The 17,345-nt window shown below is 42.1% G+C and overlaps 1 long non-coding RNA gene and 1 pseudogene across 4 annotated transcripts in view; one reads left to right on the top strand and one right to left on the bottom strand.

The window, feature by feature from the left end:
- The window catches only part of LOC109447799 (2-iminobutanoate/2-iminopropanoate deaminase pseudogene), a 31,114-nt pseudogene extending 20,590 nt beyond the window's left edge, over positions 1 to 10,524 (bottom strand).
- The window catches only part of LOC141571141 (uncharacterized), a 466,720-nt gene that overhangs the window by 150,005 nt on the left and 299,370 nt on the right, over positions 1 to 17,345 (top strand). For all 4 annotated transcript variants that reach the window (XR_016019338.1, XR_016019339.1, XR_016019337.1 and 1 more), the window contains one exon: positions 12,953 to 13,152. This is a non-coding gene — a long non-coding RNA (uncharacterized LOC141571141). The remainder of the gene's footprint in view (positions 1 to 12,952; positions 13,153 to 17,345) is intronic.

Genomic DNA, 17,345 nt, shown 5'->3' with positions numbered 1-17,345 from the left:
ATGGCTTAAACAGCAGAAATCTATTTCTCACAGTTCTGGAGGTTGGGAGTCCAAGAACAAGATATCGGCAGGGTTGGTTTCTCCTGAGGCATCTCTCCTGGCTTGCAGACAGCTACCTTTTTGCTGTGTCCTCCCATGGTCTTTCCTTTGTGTGCATGCATAGGCAGTGTCTGTGTGTTCAAGGTTCTTCTTCCTATAGGAACACCAGTCAGATTGGACAGGGCCACCCTAATGGTCTCCTTTTAGCTAATCATCTCTTTAAGGGCCCTATCTCCAAATACAGTCACATTCTGAGTAATTGGGGGTTAAGGCTTAAATTTTGGGGCGTTTGGATTTTGGGAGACATAGTTCAGTCCACAGTTCAGATTTCGGGGCCTAGCAAGAGCAGGGGAGGGAAACTCTGCCCCATCCTGTTGCTTTTGTGCAACGTCATTGACTCAATGTATAAACAGCCTTATTTCATTTTCTTTTGTCTTGGAGATAATTTTTCCCCCTCAGTAATAGATTATTAGAAGGCTACCCAATTCCAGAAGGGGGATGATGTTGCATCGCTTGGCTATTGGTTATTGCTTTGCAGAAATACCTGGGGGGATAGGGGGATCTAGCATGAGAATCTATAAGATATGGTGGTCTTTAAAGTTCTCTGGGATGCTCCAGAGAGAAATACCTAATTTCCAACCCTAATTTCTCTGTACTTTGTACATCCTTTTTTTCTTTCCCTCATGAATATACTTTATGTAAATTTGCTTTGAAGCATGTAACATTTTAATAATGTTCTTTGCTCTCACGAACACTATAATTTCCCTCCATATTTATGGTATACTCCATATAACTCCAAAGAAAAAGAGTAGTTACAAAGGCCAGCGAGGTTCTTCCACAAGGGCAATTTAGGATTATAGCTGGAGTGAAATCTTAGATCCTAGCTTTTACATTTCGGCTATCAGTGGACAATTGTGCTCTACGGAATAAGGCTGGAATAAGTTTTCTTTAAAGAAGAGTAATGCTTATAGAGGGAAGGTAGAAGCAGCAATAATTTTTGAGAAAACAATGGGACTTGAATGTACCAGATGCCTCTGATGGTGCAGACAACACCAGATTTCTGTTGAGAACTCTGATTTTTTTCACTTTGCAAGGCTTATGAGTGCAGTTTTCTACCAGGATGTACTAACTCACTTGGCATTGATGTGATAGAAGCATGGGATCAGGCCTCAGTCCCTGGGCCACTGTGGTGGCTGCAGCAGGGCCATCCTGGCACTGTGCTTCCTTGCATTGGGATCACTCCTCACGTGGCCTCCAGGACCCACCTCCTGCCAACCATGAAGAAGAAAAGGAATGACCGTCTGGCTGTCTTAATGAGTTCAGGGTAAAATGCTGTACCCTCTGGGCTATCCATATCCTCTTGAAGCCAAACATGTTTGGTCTGAGTAAGTTAATTGTTGCCTCAGTTTGTGTACAGTTTTCAAAATACATATGTGTGTTTGTGCGCATGTGCTTGACTTTTTTATTTAAAGATATAGTCTCAGCTCCTTGAGTTCACAGTGGTGGGTGGTTAGATTTGACGTCAGGAGGGGATATTAGATACAGCTAGAGAAGCCCTGGATGGCAACGTGATGGATCTCATCTTCTTTGTTTGCCTCCTGCAGCTTTTAACTTACAGACTGAGGGCCCTGCCAACCTCCCCTCAGCTGCAGGGAAGGTCACAGTTCACTGTCACTGGATTCTGGTCTCTTTCATCCTACTCTCGTAAAGCAGTGACTAGGACGAGATAAGAATAACTTACACTCGAAGTATGGATGTGGGTGTGTGTGGATAGACACAGTGTACAAAGGGGATGGAGAAGGCGCCTAACAGGCCATCACTCTCCACTCTTGGTATCAGAGACAGCTGGCACGGGGAGCCAACTCTGTTGATCTGTTTCTGGGTCCTGCTTTGCAGCTCACTGGCTCCTATGACTTGATTTCCTTTATGACTTTAGTTTCCTCATCTGTGGAATGGGAGGAATTTTTGCTCTGCCTATCTCACAAGGTTGTCGTGAAGATTATATGAGAAGGTATTTGTAATTCAGGAACTGTGATATATATATATCTCAGATGGATATGTATGTATCCATCTATATATGTATGTATCTTATATGTATAAGTAGTTAATGTATCTGTGTGAATTATTCTTGTCATCTCCAAGTCATTATTTTATGTGAGATGTGAAAATAATGAGAGACTAAGATAGGGCAGAAAATTTGAGTTTATGATTTAAATTTTAAAAGGATCCCATGTTGGGAGGAGGAGAACCCTGTGAGTGTATGACGTCATTTGTGGTCAGAGGTTCACGAAGTTAAGCATGTGTGGCCTACAGACTGTCTCTAGTCTGTTTTCCAAAATCACGTTCATTGACATCTAGCTTTTTAAAGATGAAATGTTTCCCTGATGAAAAAATGATTCTTAACCATTGATTAGGAATATCAAAAGAAGTGTATAAGTGAGTGCCCTTCAATGTGCTTCAAGAGGTCTGCCATCTTCCTTGCTTCCCACCCCTGGGAAGATAGCAGCTACGGTTCCAGAACTATTCAAACAAGTATTCATTTTTCTTTTTTTTTTTTTTACTAAACTTACTTCTCTCTCCCCCTCCCCACCACCTTTTCCTAGTTAGAATTTAGTGGTTAGTGGCTGAAATGTGCAGTCTGTGCTTGTCTGCTGGTGCTCAAGTGGAATGTGAGAAGTGGAGGGTGAGGAACCAAAGGTGGTACCCATGCTAGGGTCAGGGCAGGGTTTGGTTCACATTAAAATGGTCTCCATCTAGCCCTGGCTGTGGTTCATGCAAGGAGGATACAGCTATTTGTGAACGAGGTCAGTGCCTGCAGCAAGACTATGGAAGACAGGGCAGAGTTCTGGATTCTTCTCTCTGGGTCAGTCTCTGGAATGGATACAGAATTGATGCTAGACTTTCCATGGAGGAGGGGAACTGGACATTCCAACCTGGAGAGAACCATCCAAGCTTTAGTGTTGTCTCAGAAAAGAAAAAGCTCACAGGAGTTTCTGTGAACTATACTCTGCTTCATTGTTGTGTAGTTTGTTTGTTTTTAATGAGACCCATTTCAATGGGCACTCTTTCTTTTCTTTTCCCCAACTGAAACATGACTGAATATTATATTTTATTTAATGATTTCCTCCTATTCCCCCCCCCCCAAAAAAAAAAGAATTGGAATAACTTACTAAGACACTAAAAAAGAATAAAATCAATAAATAGAAAGAGAACTCATAGTGAATTGGAAGTAGAATGAAGGTCAAGTTAAGACTCACTGTGTAGAGTTACAGAGCCCATACATTTGGCTTGGAGATGTGTTTGGTTGTCCAAGGAAGCACAAGCTCTTCACCTTAGATTCCTGCTGTATTGTATCCTGTGCAGGACCTAAAGCTGTTCATAGAGCTGCTTGGCCCATAAAGGCCTCTGCTACATCCTCCACACCCTCTCTCTTCCCTGACTGCTGGTCAGATGCTGAGGACCCTGCAGAAGACAATGAGACCCTAGGGAGTGGCAGAACCACAAAAATAAAGGGCCTGTATCCCTGAATTAGTGTGTGGAAGAGAACTGCCCACTGACCAGGAATGCCAGTTGGAACTTGATACAAATGAGAAATAAACTTCTATTGTGTTTGGAATTGTTCTTTGAGCAATTAGCCTATCTGATGAATACACTTTTCTTTGTGTTATGAGCAGCCTTGAGAGCCATCAAGAGCTTAAGAGACAAGCAGAATCATGAGCCTCCACCTGGCAACCTTGGCTTTTGGACCTGCACTTTGAGCACTTCTTTCCCTGGTGTCCCAGCTAGTTCCATGGCCTCCTTAGGACACACTTCCGGTTCTGTCACTGAAGTTTCCCTTGGTCTCTGACAATTGCTTGGTTTCTGCTGCTGCTTATTTTCTGCCCATATAGAAGTGGAGAATGTTTTTGTGTTTTTTTTCCTGAAATGACCAGAGCTTTTTGCTACAGCATTAAATATTTAGATTACCAGGGTGTTACAACTTTTTGCAGGTAGCTTTTTTTTTTTCTTTCCCAGCACATTTCCCAGGACATTACTTCTCAAATTGTTCCCATGGAACACTAGTTTAGAACAAGACGTCAATAGGTATGTGGGGATAAAAAAGGGTGTTGTGGTCAAAGATGAGTGGGAATGAATTGGATTAGATGAAATTCACTATTTCTTCAATGCAGGACTTCTCAGTGCTTTTAACCGTCTAGTGAACATGTCAGCAAATTCTGGCCCATAGGCCAAATCTGAACTGCCCCCTGCTTTTGTTAACAAAGTTTTATTGGAACAGAACCATGCCCATTTCTTCACACATTCTCCATGGCTGCTTTACCCCGAAATGGCAGAGGTGAAGAGCTACAGCTGGGACCAGATGGCCCACAAAGTTGAAACTATTTACTATCCAGCCCTTTAGAGAAAAAGTTTGCCAATCCCTGCTCATGTGTCTCCAGCAAGAGGAATATACGTGGGTTTACCCTTATGAGACCACAAGTCTTTTTATCCTTGAACCACCTGTCAAGCTCTTGAAATTTTCAAGTAGTCTTGGAAAATATCATCCTAGAGTCTGAAGGCTTCTATAATATCCTTCATCTCTACTTCCAGTACCAAACTTAGATCCATTACTGGTTTTCTATGAACCAGCGTCCCAACTTCTTTCATGGAGAGTTTCTTTTCCAACTCCTCAGTCCAAGGAGTTACAGGGTTTGCCTCATTCTCCTCTTAATCCTAGGATTATAAATGACTATGGGATGTGAATTCTGACTTCCATTTCTCTGTAAGAGCCCTGCATGGCAACGCTGGAGGCAAGCAGGTCTGCTTGTGTTCACTTCACAATGGCAGAGGAACCTGTCAGGGTGCATAGGCTGCCCGCACCCGGGAGCCCTCCTGATTTGCCAGCTCTCAGGGTATGTAGGGTCAAATGGGAGGCCAGCCTCTGGCCTCCAGGAAGGCTCATTCCTACCCCCAGGCAACTCTAGGTGTACAAATAGCTCAGGGAAGGATCATTTTAAATCGCCTTTAAAGCCTGATTTGTAAATAATCTAAGACTGAAGACAGAGCAAGTTAAATATTTATTTGAAGATTATGTCTCTAAGGAGGGATTGTTGAAAATTAGTGTGTGCTTTGCCATCCTTGCTTTCCCCTCCCCTGCCTGAGGGCACATTATTTTTACGGCTGTGTTTGACAGCCAGAACAAGCCTCTGTAGATTTAGTGGTTGTTTGTAGTGGCATTTATGTGTTTGAATGAGCTGGGCAAACAAGAGGGAGGGAGATGGCGGTGGTTAATGAATTCTGCAAGTCTCTTCGCTAACACTTCCACACTTGGGAAATGTGGTAAAGGAACCATTCACAGGGTTTTACAAAAGAAATCCTTCCTTTAACATGGCAGGTTTGGAAAGCACAGCAAATCGGCACTCCTGGGGTATAGATTCAGGATCTTCAGGGTGAAAGTCTTGCTTCTGGGGGGAAAATATCTGTGGCCATAACTTTCTGGATAAGAAAACCAGTGGTCAGGCCAATTCCTGGTATAATGCCATTCACTCATTCACCAGATATTTTCTCATCACCAAACAGTTTTGGGCCCTGGGTGTATATCTATGCATATACACATACACAAACATATACATACACAAACATACACATATACTTACACATACACACTTATACATATACACATACAAATACATACACATATACATGTACATATGCATACTTGTCAACCTGCTCTCTGAAGTGTACACAGAAAGGTATTTGAAAATTTTCTGTCTCTCACGCTATAATTTATTTTTAGAATTCAGGTATTCACTATCATTTTTTTTATATCTAACGTACAACATTATATTAGTTACAGGTGTACACCATAGTCATTCAACATTTATATACCTAACGAAGGGTCCCATGAGAAGTCCAGCAACCATCTGACACAATGCTATCTCATTATTAATGCTATGCTATCACAATATTATTAACTATAGTCCCTGTGCTGTACATTAAATTCCCATGACTTACTTGTTTTATACCTGGAAATTTGAACCTCTTATTCCCCTTTACCTTCCCCCCTTTTTAAAATTTTTCAATTACATTTGACATTCAATACTATTTTATATTAATTTCAGGTGTACAGCATAGTGGTTAGACATTTATATAATTTAAGAAGTGATCCCCCTGAATAGTCTGGTACCCACCTGGCACTATGCATAGTTATTACCATATCATTGACTATATTCCCTATGCTTTACTTTACATCCCCATGACAATTTTGTAACTACCAATATGTATTTCTTAAACCCTTTACCTTTTTCACCTTGCCCCCAACCCCCTCCCATCTATCAACCTCATACTCATGTGACACTATTTTCATGAAATATCTTTTACCAATTCCTCTACTTTCTGTCTATGTGTATCTTTCAATCTGAAGTGAGTCTCTTGTAAGCAGCATATGTAAGGGTCTTATTTTCTTATCCATTCAGCCACCTTGTGTTTTTGATTGGAGCAATTAATCCACTTACATTGAAAGCAATTATTGATAGATAGGTATTTATTGCCATATTATTATTTATATTTTGGATATATATATATTTTTTCATCTTAAAGAAGTCCATCTAACATTCCTTGTAATTCTGGTTTGGAGGTGACAAACTCCTTAAGCCTTTTCTTGTCTGGGAAGCTCTTTATCAGTCCTTCAAGTCTAAATGATAGCTTTGCTGGTAGAGTAATCTTGAATACAATAAGTAATCTTGGTTATATAAGTAATCTTTAGTTTTCATAACTTTGAATATTTTGTTATAATATTCATAATATTATATGAATAATATAATATTCACAATATAATATTTGAATAATATAATATTGAATAATATAATATTCATAACTTTGAATATTTGGTTATAATAAATAATCTTGGTTATATAAGTAATCTTTAGTTTTCATAACTTTGAATATTTTGTACCAATCCCTTTTGCCCTGTAGAGTTTCAATAGAGAAATCAGCTGATAGTCTTATGGGAGTTCCCTTGTATGTAACTAACTGCTTTTCTCTTGCTTTTAAGATTCTTTCTTTGTCTTTAGCATTTTAATTAAGATATGTCTTGGTGTGGGATATTTTGGGTTCATCTTGTTTGGGACTCTGTGTTTCCTGGGCTTCTATATCTATTTCCTTCTTCAGGTTAGGGAAGTTTTTCATCATTATTTCTTCAAATAGGTTTTCAGTATCTTGCTCTCTCTCTTCTCCTTCTGATACAAATGTTGGTACACTTGACATTGTCCCAGAGGCCCCTTAAACTATCCTCATTTTTTTTTGGATTCTTTTTTCTTGTTCCTGTTCTGTTTGGGTGTTTTCTGCTACCTTATCTTCTAAATAGCTGATTCAGTCCTCTGCTTCATCTAGTCTACTGATGATTCCCTCTAATGTATTCTTCATTTCAGTTACTATATTCTTTATTTCTGACTGGTTCTTTTTTATGTTTTCTATCTCCATTTTTATGTTTCCTATCTCTTTGTTGAAGTTTTCCCTGAGATCATTGAGCATCCTTATAACCAGTGTTCAGAACTCTGCATTTGGTAGACTACTTGTGTCCATTTCGTTTAGTTCCTTTTCTGGAGCTTTGTTCTATTCTTTTATTCGGGACATATTTCTTTGTCTCCCCATTTTTGCTGCCTTCCTGTGTTAGTTTTTATGTAGGGCTGCTATGCCTCCTGGTCTTAGTAGAGTGGCCTTATGTAGTAGGTGTCCTGTGGGCCCCAGTGGTGCAGTCTCTGTGATCCTCAGAGCTGGGTACTCCAGGTGTGTCCCTTGTATGGGTTGTGTGTGCCCTCCGGCTGTAGTTGAGCCTTAGTTGGTGTTTGCATGTCAGTGGGTGGGAATGACGCTCTGACTGATTGGTTGTGAGGATTGGCTGTGACTACACTGGAGGAGATAGGGTACAAGGGCTGACCCTTCAGAGCAGGATTCACTTTAGTAGGGCTCTGGTGCCTGCTGAGTCTTTCCTTTGGGTGTATTGTGCTTGGAGGCAGCCAGGTGATGTTTTGGCTCAGTCTGAAGCCAGTAACTGAGTGTGCCAGCCTTGGGGCCTTCTGGGAGGGGACCCACTGCAGGCCAACTTCATCCTGTGCCCAGGGCCACCTGGCATGAGCCACAAAGAAATTCACAGATGGCTGCCCCCTGCATTATGCTTGGAGGTGCCTCAAGAGGCCTAGCTGTGAGCGGAGGCCAGCTGCTGCTAGTACCAGCATTGGGGCTGCTCAGCCAGAGATATGGGATATGGTGAAGTCAGATGCTGCTTGTTTGGGTTTTGTGAACCTTTGAGAGATTTCAGCAAATCAGCAGCATGAGCTAAAATAGATAGTTTGTATGGAAAAGCCACTGGAAGTGGCCTGGGTGTGCCTGAAAGTTGGTTTGAGTGTGGTCTCAGGGAATCACTAGGGCAGGGTAAGAGAATGGTGTTAGCCAGGTTGATGGAGACTCAGATATGGTGGCCATTTGCATCGGCATGCTGGGAGAGGGGAGGGCTCAACAAAGAAACAATGGCTTCCACCAGCTCCTTCATCTGGGAGAAAGCTGCCCCTCCATCCCTGGCCCTGATGCCAGATAATTCTGTTTCTCTCCTAGTGTCCCTTGTACCTTTTGAGCTGCCACCCTAGTGCTGGAGCTCTGAGCGAGTGAGTCCATCTGTGAGTAAATCTATTTGTGAGTCCTTTAAAAGGAGTACCTGGGACTATAGCCACCCTCTGTCTCACTCAGCCACAATGTCCGCTTGTTTTCAGAGCAAGAAGTTATGGGGATTTCACTTGCTAGCACTGGAATCCTGGGTTGGGGAGCCTGGTGTGGGCCTGGGACCCCTTGCTCCTCTGGAGGGGGCCCTCTGCAGCCAAGATATACCTCCTGATTTTTAACGGTCACACACAGGTATGCGACCAGCCCGTTCTGCATCTCTGCCCTTCCTACCAGTCTCAATCAGAGATGGTTTCATTCTGTATTTCCTTAGTTGTAGGGCTTCGATTCAGCTAGACTTCAGGCAGTTCTCAGTAGTGGTTGTTCTGTAGTTTAGTTGTAATTTCGATGTGGTCATAAGAGAAGGTAGCACAGAGTTTACCTACTTTGCCATCTTGACTGGAAAGCCTCTCTCTGTATATATTTTTAATGCATAGATCTATAGTGAAAAATCAAGCATGAGGGAAAACAACACCAAAACGTTTGCTCAGTCAGTACATTGGTTTACCATCTACAGCCTTTTTCTCTCCCAGGAAATTGTATCAGAAGGTAAGCTGGCTGGGAGCATGGACACCGGGGTTCTCATCCCATTTTCCACAGAGACTATCTGAATTCTTTAGAAATACCTCATCTCTCTGGGTCTTATCTTTGAAATTAAGAGGTTGGATTAAATCAGTGTTTCCTAAACTTGCATCATCTTAAGAATCACCTGGAGGTTTTGATTCATAGAGCTGAGGCAAGGCCTGAGAATCTATAAATCTTTTCTTCTTCTTCTATTTAAATTTTTTTTATTTTTGATGGTTTAGGTACATTTTATTGGTTTTCTTATATAATTCTAATGAAGGCCCAGATGATGCTTAAGGCGTGAAATATTTGGAAAACACTGGATTAGATGATCTTAAGTCCCTCTGGGTATGACAAATATCTATATTTTTCTAGGAACCATTAGCCCCCTTAATGGATATCTCTGGAAAATTTTAATGAAAGTACTGATGAGTAGTCTTTTTAATCAAGACAGAGAGAAAAGTGTCAGAGAAAAGCCATGCACAAACATTTCATAATTATTGATGTGCTGTACCTCACTGATGATCTGTTGAATGGGGTAGTGGTGATATGATGGAGGCAGATTTCCTGTGATAAATAGCACAGTGGTGAAGTTAGGACAAGGCCACCATATTGTGTGTGAGCCCTTATGCAGTGGTGAACATGAGTCCAGGCCATCCACCCAAGCTTCCAAGCCCTAGGGGCCAAGAGGCACTGTTTTGCAGAGGCTTGCCACAGGAGGATAGGTCTGCAGGCATATTTTCTCTCCCTGACCTGCCATCAGCCCTGTGGGCAGGGAGGTCAAGAACTTACAGGCACTTGCTTTCCAACTCTTCCTCAGTTTTTCTTGGCCCTGGGATGCTACTGGTGGTTTCTCTAGGTCCTGCCTGTAGTACTCACTTTCCTTTCATTTCTTCACCAATGCACCATCACACCTGGTTTTCTCCTGCCACCCCAACTCACCTATCCTCACCCGGCAGCCCACTCCTCATGAATGGGAGAAGAATGAGAGGAGCCTTCCTTGTTGTGCACAGAGTCCCTGCAATGCTTCCTTCTCCTCTGTGACTCTATTTCCTGCTGAACAGCCTCTTGCTCTGTGTTTAGCTCCCCAATAGCTCCTGTGAGATGGCTCAAGCTTTGGCCTCTGGAGACGCCTCTGGTGACCCCAGCTTCCTGGGAGGTATCAGCTTCCTGCTGTTCTAATTTCTGGGTTGCCTTAACACCTCCTGTTTGGCTTCTCAGCACTTCCATCATCTCTTTGTTAGTACCCTGCATTAAATGCCCCTTGTGTAGGAAATCTGGGCATGTTTCTGTTTTCCTTACTTGAGCCTAAATAACCCAGCTTAAGGTAGGTCCCTGGCTTAATTTCTGATATGAGATTCAAGCCATATATATAACAGCAGCACCTGATATGTGATGAGCTGAAATGCTGTCATTTCAGACTTAAGAGGTTCCAAAATCACTATGTCTCCCTTCTCAATTCCCTTCCAATCTCAGTGTTTGTGGTATCCCAGCTCGTCTGATGATTCAGCCTCAGATTCCAATGTTCTCTACAACTCTTCCCACCATCTCACCCCTGACATTCAACATATCACCAGCTCTATTGATGACAGTTCCCCCATGTGTCCATAGCCACACCCTGCTGTGCATTCCCACTGTCCTGTTTTAGGTTAATGTCCTTTCTCTTGCTGCAAAACCCTCTGCTTGTCCCTGGCATTTGGTCTCTCCCCACTTCCTATCCACACGTGTGTCCCTGGAGTAACACTAGTCCAACAATTTTATCCTATCCACCACCCACAAAATAAAGGTCCAACTCATCATGGCAAATGAGCTCACCTTTCACCTAACCATCAACACAGCCTCCCTCTCGGAAGGCAGCATCGCTCACCATTTCCCAGGCATACCTTGCCTTTCCTGCATTTATTCTTTTCCCTCCCCTCAGGATGCCCTTTCTTCTTATTTCTACCTATCTTCAGGTCTTGGTTTAATGCCAGCTCCAACCTAAAGCCTTTCCTAATCCTCCTATCTGGAACTAATCTCTCCTTCCTCAATGCTCCTGCATTACTTTGTTCAACTCCTTTGCCTCTTATCCCATTCAGCCTTGTAGCACATTGCTTAAGTCACCCCAGATGGTAAAATTTTTGGATGAGGAGCTTATTGGTATTTACAGCTCCTATCAAATCATTGATACTCAGTGGAAGCTGAATGGAAGCCATGTTACCATCACTCAGTACATACTGCATTTGGCTGTGTATTACAGCAATGCTTTCATCTGTCTTTCTTTCTCTCTCTCTCTCTCTCTCTCTCTCTCTCTCTATATATATATATATATATATATATATATATATACACATATATGTATATATATACATATATATGTGTATATATGTATATATATACACATATACATATATACACATATACTTATAGATATTTACATTTATTTTCTCAATTAGATTGCTATTTTTCTTGGAAACAGACTTGCTTCTCTTTTTAACCCAGTCTCCTAAATGTAATAAACGGACATTATTAATTTATTAAACTAATTTTCCCTTATTTATTGAGTATCTGTCACAGATATGTGTTAAGTGGTTTACATACTTTATTTAATCCTCTCCAGGAGGGATTCTCTTCATTTTATAGGTGAGAAAAACTAGGGTTTATAGAGAGTAAGGAATTTTATCGGGATCACACAGCTGGTAAATAACTGGCCAAGATCTGAACCCAGGCCTAAATGACTAAGAACCCTGTATTATATAAGGGATAGGTCCTTTGTCTTTAGCTTGGGAGAGAAGGATGCACCTGATGAGGAAAGACACAGTTTACATCTATAGAGCAGATAACTCCCACCTCTTATTTGCTCACTGCCTTGGAACTGCCCCTGTCTCTTGGATTTCCATGGACCTTAGTGAGATAGCGCACCTTGCTTCCTTTTTACTCCGGCTCTGTCCATAGTAACACAGATTACCTCTGACTCCCAGTCTAGTTCCTTGCCAGTTCCCTACAGCTGACTCCACCTTTGCCCTCAGATAGGCACAATCATCCTCATTCTCCATAGTTCAACTATTGAAGAATAGTTTGTCCTTATCAGAGACCTTAAAGGATGTCACCTTTGGCCTTCCAGGAGATGGATCCAGCCACCAGGAATGGTGCTGTGCTCTGCACTGTCATAGACTGGGAGACGAGCAGTGGGATTCCTGGCCCAGCCTCTCCATAGGGTCTGGCCAGGCTCAAGCTGCTGGTAGTTCTTTCCCAGGTCTCTCTTGTCTGCCAAGTTGATTGACCTCCGGGGCTGGGTGAAAGGTGTAGCTTTTTGGTTGGCTATTTTTCAGAACTTTTGGATTCTCTTGCTTTCTCTCCCCTTTGGTTTTTCTTTTCAGAGAGACTCTTAGCTTCTTCATTCATTGCAAAAGCACAATGCATTGAGGTCTGGGGGCCTAGAGGCCCTGTGCTCAGTAACAGGAATCCTGTGAGTAGAAAAGTGTGAACACAGTAACAACAGTGCGATGACTCTCCTTTTCGACTTCCTTGTAGATAATCCACACCATCTTTTTTTTTTTCTGTCTCAACGTTTGGTTACCTTTTTTTCCTTCTACCCTAAGTTTCGGTGTTTCTGTTTTTTGCCTTCCCTTTACTCTTCTCATCTTCTCTGTTGTCTTTTATCTTCTCTCTTTAAAAGCAAAAGGACACAGCTTCTCAGTGTCTGCCTGTCAGACTTCTCGGCCCTCAGGCTGGAAAAGTTGTGGAGTTCTCAGGCGCCCCCGCAAGGATCCCTTCGCCTCACCGCACAGACACTGGGAGCGGCAAGCAAGCCTTGGAGGCACAGACCAGGTTGGACTGGATTCATGAGCCTAATTACCACCAGAAAATTAAAGAAAGGTAATAATTGCTTTTAAACACTTTAACAAAAGCCAGTCTCACCTCACAGGTTTGTAAATTTGTAGTGAGAAGTGATTACAAGGGAGCGCTTGTGCTGCCCTCTTTGTGTTTGATTTGCAAACCAGAATGCACACGCCCCATATGCATAATTGGACCCTTACAGTCTCCACATCAATGTGGCGATGCAGTAGAAGTTTATTTATCCAGGGCTCATTCGAAGAAAAGCTGAATGGAACAAGAAAACTCCCACTTTGCAATGGGATTAGATACCATGGAGTATTCCTCCCCCGTACTCTTTCAAGGATTTTTTTTTTTTTTTTTCAAGTTTCTAAATCTGCTTGGGAAGAAAAAGTAAATTGCCAGAAGTGAGATTAGTGGGGAATATTGTTCTTAGGACAATAGCGTCTTTATGGCTTGACTGGTATGAGCTCCCCGCTTCAAAAAAATACAAGGGCTGGAGGTGTGGGGGTTCTTAATTGCCTACATCTGATCAACTGGCTGCAAAAAAAGAAGAAAGAAAGAAATCTCATTCAGGTCTGATTTGGCCTGGATCAAGTCCACTTGCTAATCAGAGTTTAATGAGGATGCCACTGGCCCTGTTGTATTTGCCAACGCTCCCACTAAGGTCCCTGGCCTTCTGTTTATGCAGGGAGCACTTTCGTCCTGCCGCCCCATGAAGCAGGATGCGGGCTGAGATGGAAGCGTCCAGGCCCCAGAAAAGTTAATTAAGTTTAGGCCCTTGGCATTCCAAGTCACCGGAACGCATAGTGGGAAGCCTCACCCACTGCACAAAAGAGACCCACATGGAGCTCTGAATGACTGTCCCTGGTGGGGGTAGCGGGGCTCTGTGTGCCCCACTGCCAGCTCTTAACCCCGGGAACTGTGTCCCCTCCACTGCACAAACTAAATAGGCCTGCGGGACCATGGCCGCCTTGGGTGCAGGAGGATTCGGGAAGCACATGGGCCAACATCCAATGTCACTAATAGACGTACACATGCCAAAGACTACAGGCAATCCACAGACCTGTGAAGGCTCGGATGAAGGACCCATTTGTTTTTAAATTGCATTCTCTTCAGTTTAAAAAAAAAGCAATTATCATAAGCAAAAAGTTGACCTTTAGGTGAGCAAGCTATTGTCTTTTCTGTTTTTTAAGTGTATTGCATAACCTCCACGGAGGGACTGAAGCGATTGTGGTCTCCGGGGCATGCTGAAGCGTGCTGCCAACTTGGAGAGCTGAAACACAATCCACAGGGTGCAGGAAGCCCCAGGGGAAATGGAACAACCCCTCTTTGCTGCGAGTTTGTGTTCATAGCAAGCAAAGGCATGAGGGCAGCGGAAACAACAGGAAGTGTGGAGGCTAATGGACCGGGGTTTGAGTTCCAGGTCTGCCTGAATTCTCTGAGGCTGTGTCCCTTCTGACAAGATAGAACACTTACCATGGGCTGAGGATTGAGAGAGTTCGCGGGAGGGTCATCCTCAAGGTCACATGTTAGTGCGTCTGGGTTCCCTCTAAACTTGGAGTTCTCAAAATCCAGACATCATCAGAATCCTCTAAAGAGCTGCTGAGTAGGTGTGCTCTTGGCCCCCACCCCAGAGACTTTGATACAGCAGAACCCGGGTGGGGCCTGAGGATCTGCATTCCTAACAAGCTCTGGGTGATGCTGACTGATACTACTAAATTGCAGGCCACGCTTTGAGACAAAGCCTTAGCTCATAGAGTAATCAGGCTGTGCTCTGGAAGTTCTAGGTATTTGTATTGTATTTGAAACCACCTGTATTGCTAGTATTGTGGGTAGAATTTATTGCTAGGCCTGGTAAGTGCTATTTCAGGTACTTACCAGCTATGGGAAGGCTGGTAAAATTCTTAACCTCTATGAGCCCTGGTTTATCTCACCTGTAAAATGAAGGGAATTCCTCCTGGAGAGGATTAAATAAAATAAAGTATGTAAATCACTTAACATTTACCTGTGACAGACACTCAATAAATAATCATATGGGAAAATTAGCCTAATAAATTATTAATATCTGTTGGTTATGTTTAGAAGACTGGGTTAAAAAGAGAAGCTAGTACTATTGTGGGGGGGAAGCATTGCTGTAATACATAGTTAAATGTGGTATGTACTGAGTGACAGTAGCATGGCTTCTACTGAGTTTTAATGATTTGAGAGGAGCTATAAATACCAATAAGCATCTCACCAAAAAAATCTTACCATCTGGGTAACCTTAGCAATGTAGAATTATCATATTGATCCAGCCATTCCACTTCTAGCTATATACCCAGAAGAATTGAAAACAAGATTTCAAAGAGATACTTGTAAACCCCTGTTCCTGATAGATTATTCACAATAGCCAAGAGGTAGAAATAACCCAAGTGTCTCTTAACAGATGAATAGATAAACAAAATGGGGTTTATCCATACAATGGAATATTATTCAGCCTTAAAAAGGAAGGAAATTCTGACACATACTGCACCATGCATGAACCTTGAGGACATTATGCTAGGTAAAATAAGCCAGTCGCAAAAGGACAAATACTGTAGGATTCTACTTACATGAAGCACTGAACGTTGTCAAATTCAGAGACAGAAAGTCGAATGATGGTTACCAAGGGTTGGGGGATGGGGGGAATGGGGAGTTACTGTTTAATGGGTATGGAGTTTCAGTTTTATAAGATGAAAAAGTTCTGGAGATTGGTTGTACAACAATGTGCATATGCTTAACGCTACTGAACTATACACTTAAAAGGATTAGATGGTAAATTTATGATTATATGTATTATTCACAATTAAAATTTTTAAAAATTTTTTTAAAAAGGAACAAGAAAGCTCTCTGAATCAGAAGAAAGCTGACTGGCATTGAAAGTCTGGAAAGCTACATTTAATTTAATCTGACCTCCGTTTGAATGTAGTCCTTAATTTCTGGTGGTTCCATAAAGGTTTTGGGTGGTGGGCATTCTAGCTCTTTCTCTCTAGTTACATTAGATTTCTCTAGTCAACTTTCCCAATAATGTAACAGTATTTTCATATATGAGGCACTGAGAGTCCTCTGAATAGACAGGCAAAGGCATATCGTGGCCCTGAGGGGATCATAAACTAATGCAGACAGATGCTTACTTACAAAATGTGATCCTGTTTAGATAAAATAAGATGCAATTTGAAATGTAGCCTCTAATTCAAGTTTTAAAAAAAGACAGTTGTCATGGTTTTATTTATAGCTTATTTCTTGGTTCTAGCACCTTTGCTATCCAAGTTTAAACTAGTCCTCCCTCATCCAAAGGGTGTGGGGATAACAAATGACACTGACTCATCGCCTAGTTCCATATAAGACAAACACAGTAAAAGTATGTTAATCTAACTTCTAGTCAATCATATAAGCAAATGTCTACTTTAATTTTTTATTGTGGCAAAATATACATAACATAAGATTTACCATTTTAACCATTTTTAACTGTACAATTCAGTGACTTTAAGCTTATTCTCCTTGTAAAGCCATCATCACAACTATCCATTTCCAGACTTCTTTCATCATTCCAAGCTGAAACTCTGTACCTATGAAATAATAACTCTCCCTTTCTCTCTCCCACCAGCCCCTGGTCTAGTTTCATTTTTAATTTTGTGGCAAGGGTTAAAAGAACACACAGCTCTGGAAGACTTGTAAAATATGTCTCCTGCTCTTTGTTTCTCGCTTTAAAAATAATTTTTTTATAGCAGCCTGAAACTGCATGTATTAGATTTCTGTTCCTATTTTGCAGATCAAGAAACTAAGGCCCAGCAAGCTAATGCTCCTCTCCTTAAATGTGTACAGTTCTTGCTTGGCTTTTCCTTCTTGCCCAGGCAAATTATCTGCCCACAGGACTCAGAGAACTGGGGCACATTTCATGGCCTCTGGTGCTGGCTTAAGCCCTTGCCTAGAATTTCTGGGAGTCTAGCCCCCTGCAGGCATCTTGTCGATGCTTATACTGACGGTGCTGCTGTAGCTGACTCGGTTATACCAACAAGGAACAAGCCCTTCTAAGGGTGTTTAGCTGTGAGGGGATGAGATGTCTGGCTGTGAAGGGGTCTTAGCCTGAGTCCCAGTTTTCACTCTCCCTCTTAACAGATGTTCAACATTGAGTAGATGATTCAGTTCTTCTAAATTTCCACTTCCTCATTGTTAAGGAGCCTCAGTTTTCTCATTGTGCAATGAGGATGAGA

Source organism: Rhinolophus sinicus, chromosome 16 (genome assembly GCF_057876585.1).
Source record: "Rhinolophus sinicus isolate RSI-liver-muscle chromosome 16, RSI-T2T, whole genome shotgun sequence".
Lineage (NCBI taxonomy): Eukaryota > Metazoa > Chordata > Mammalia > Chiroptera > Rhinolophidae > Rhinolophus > Rhinolophus sinicus.
This window is presented reverse-complemented; position numbering and strand designations above follow the sequence as displayed.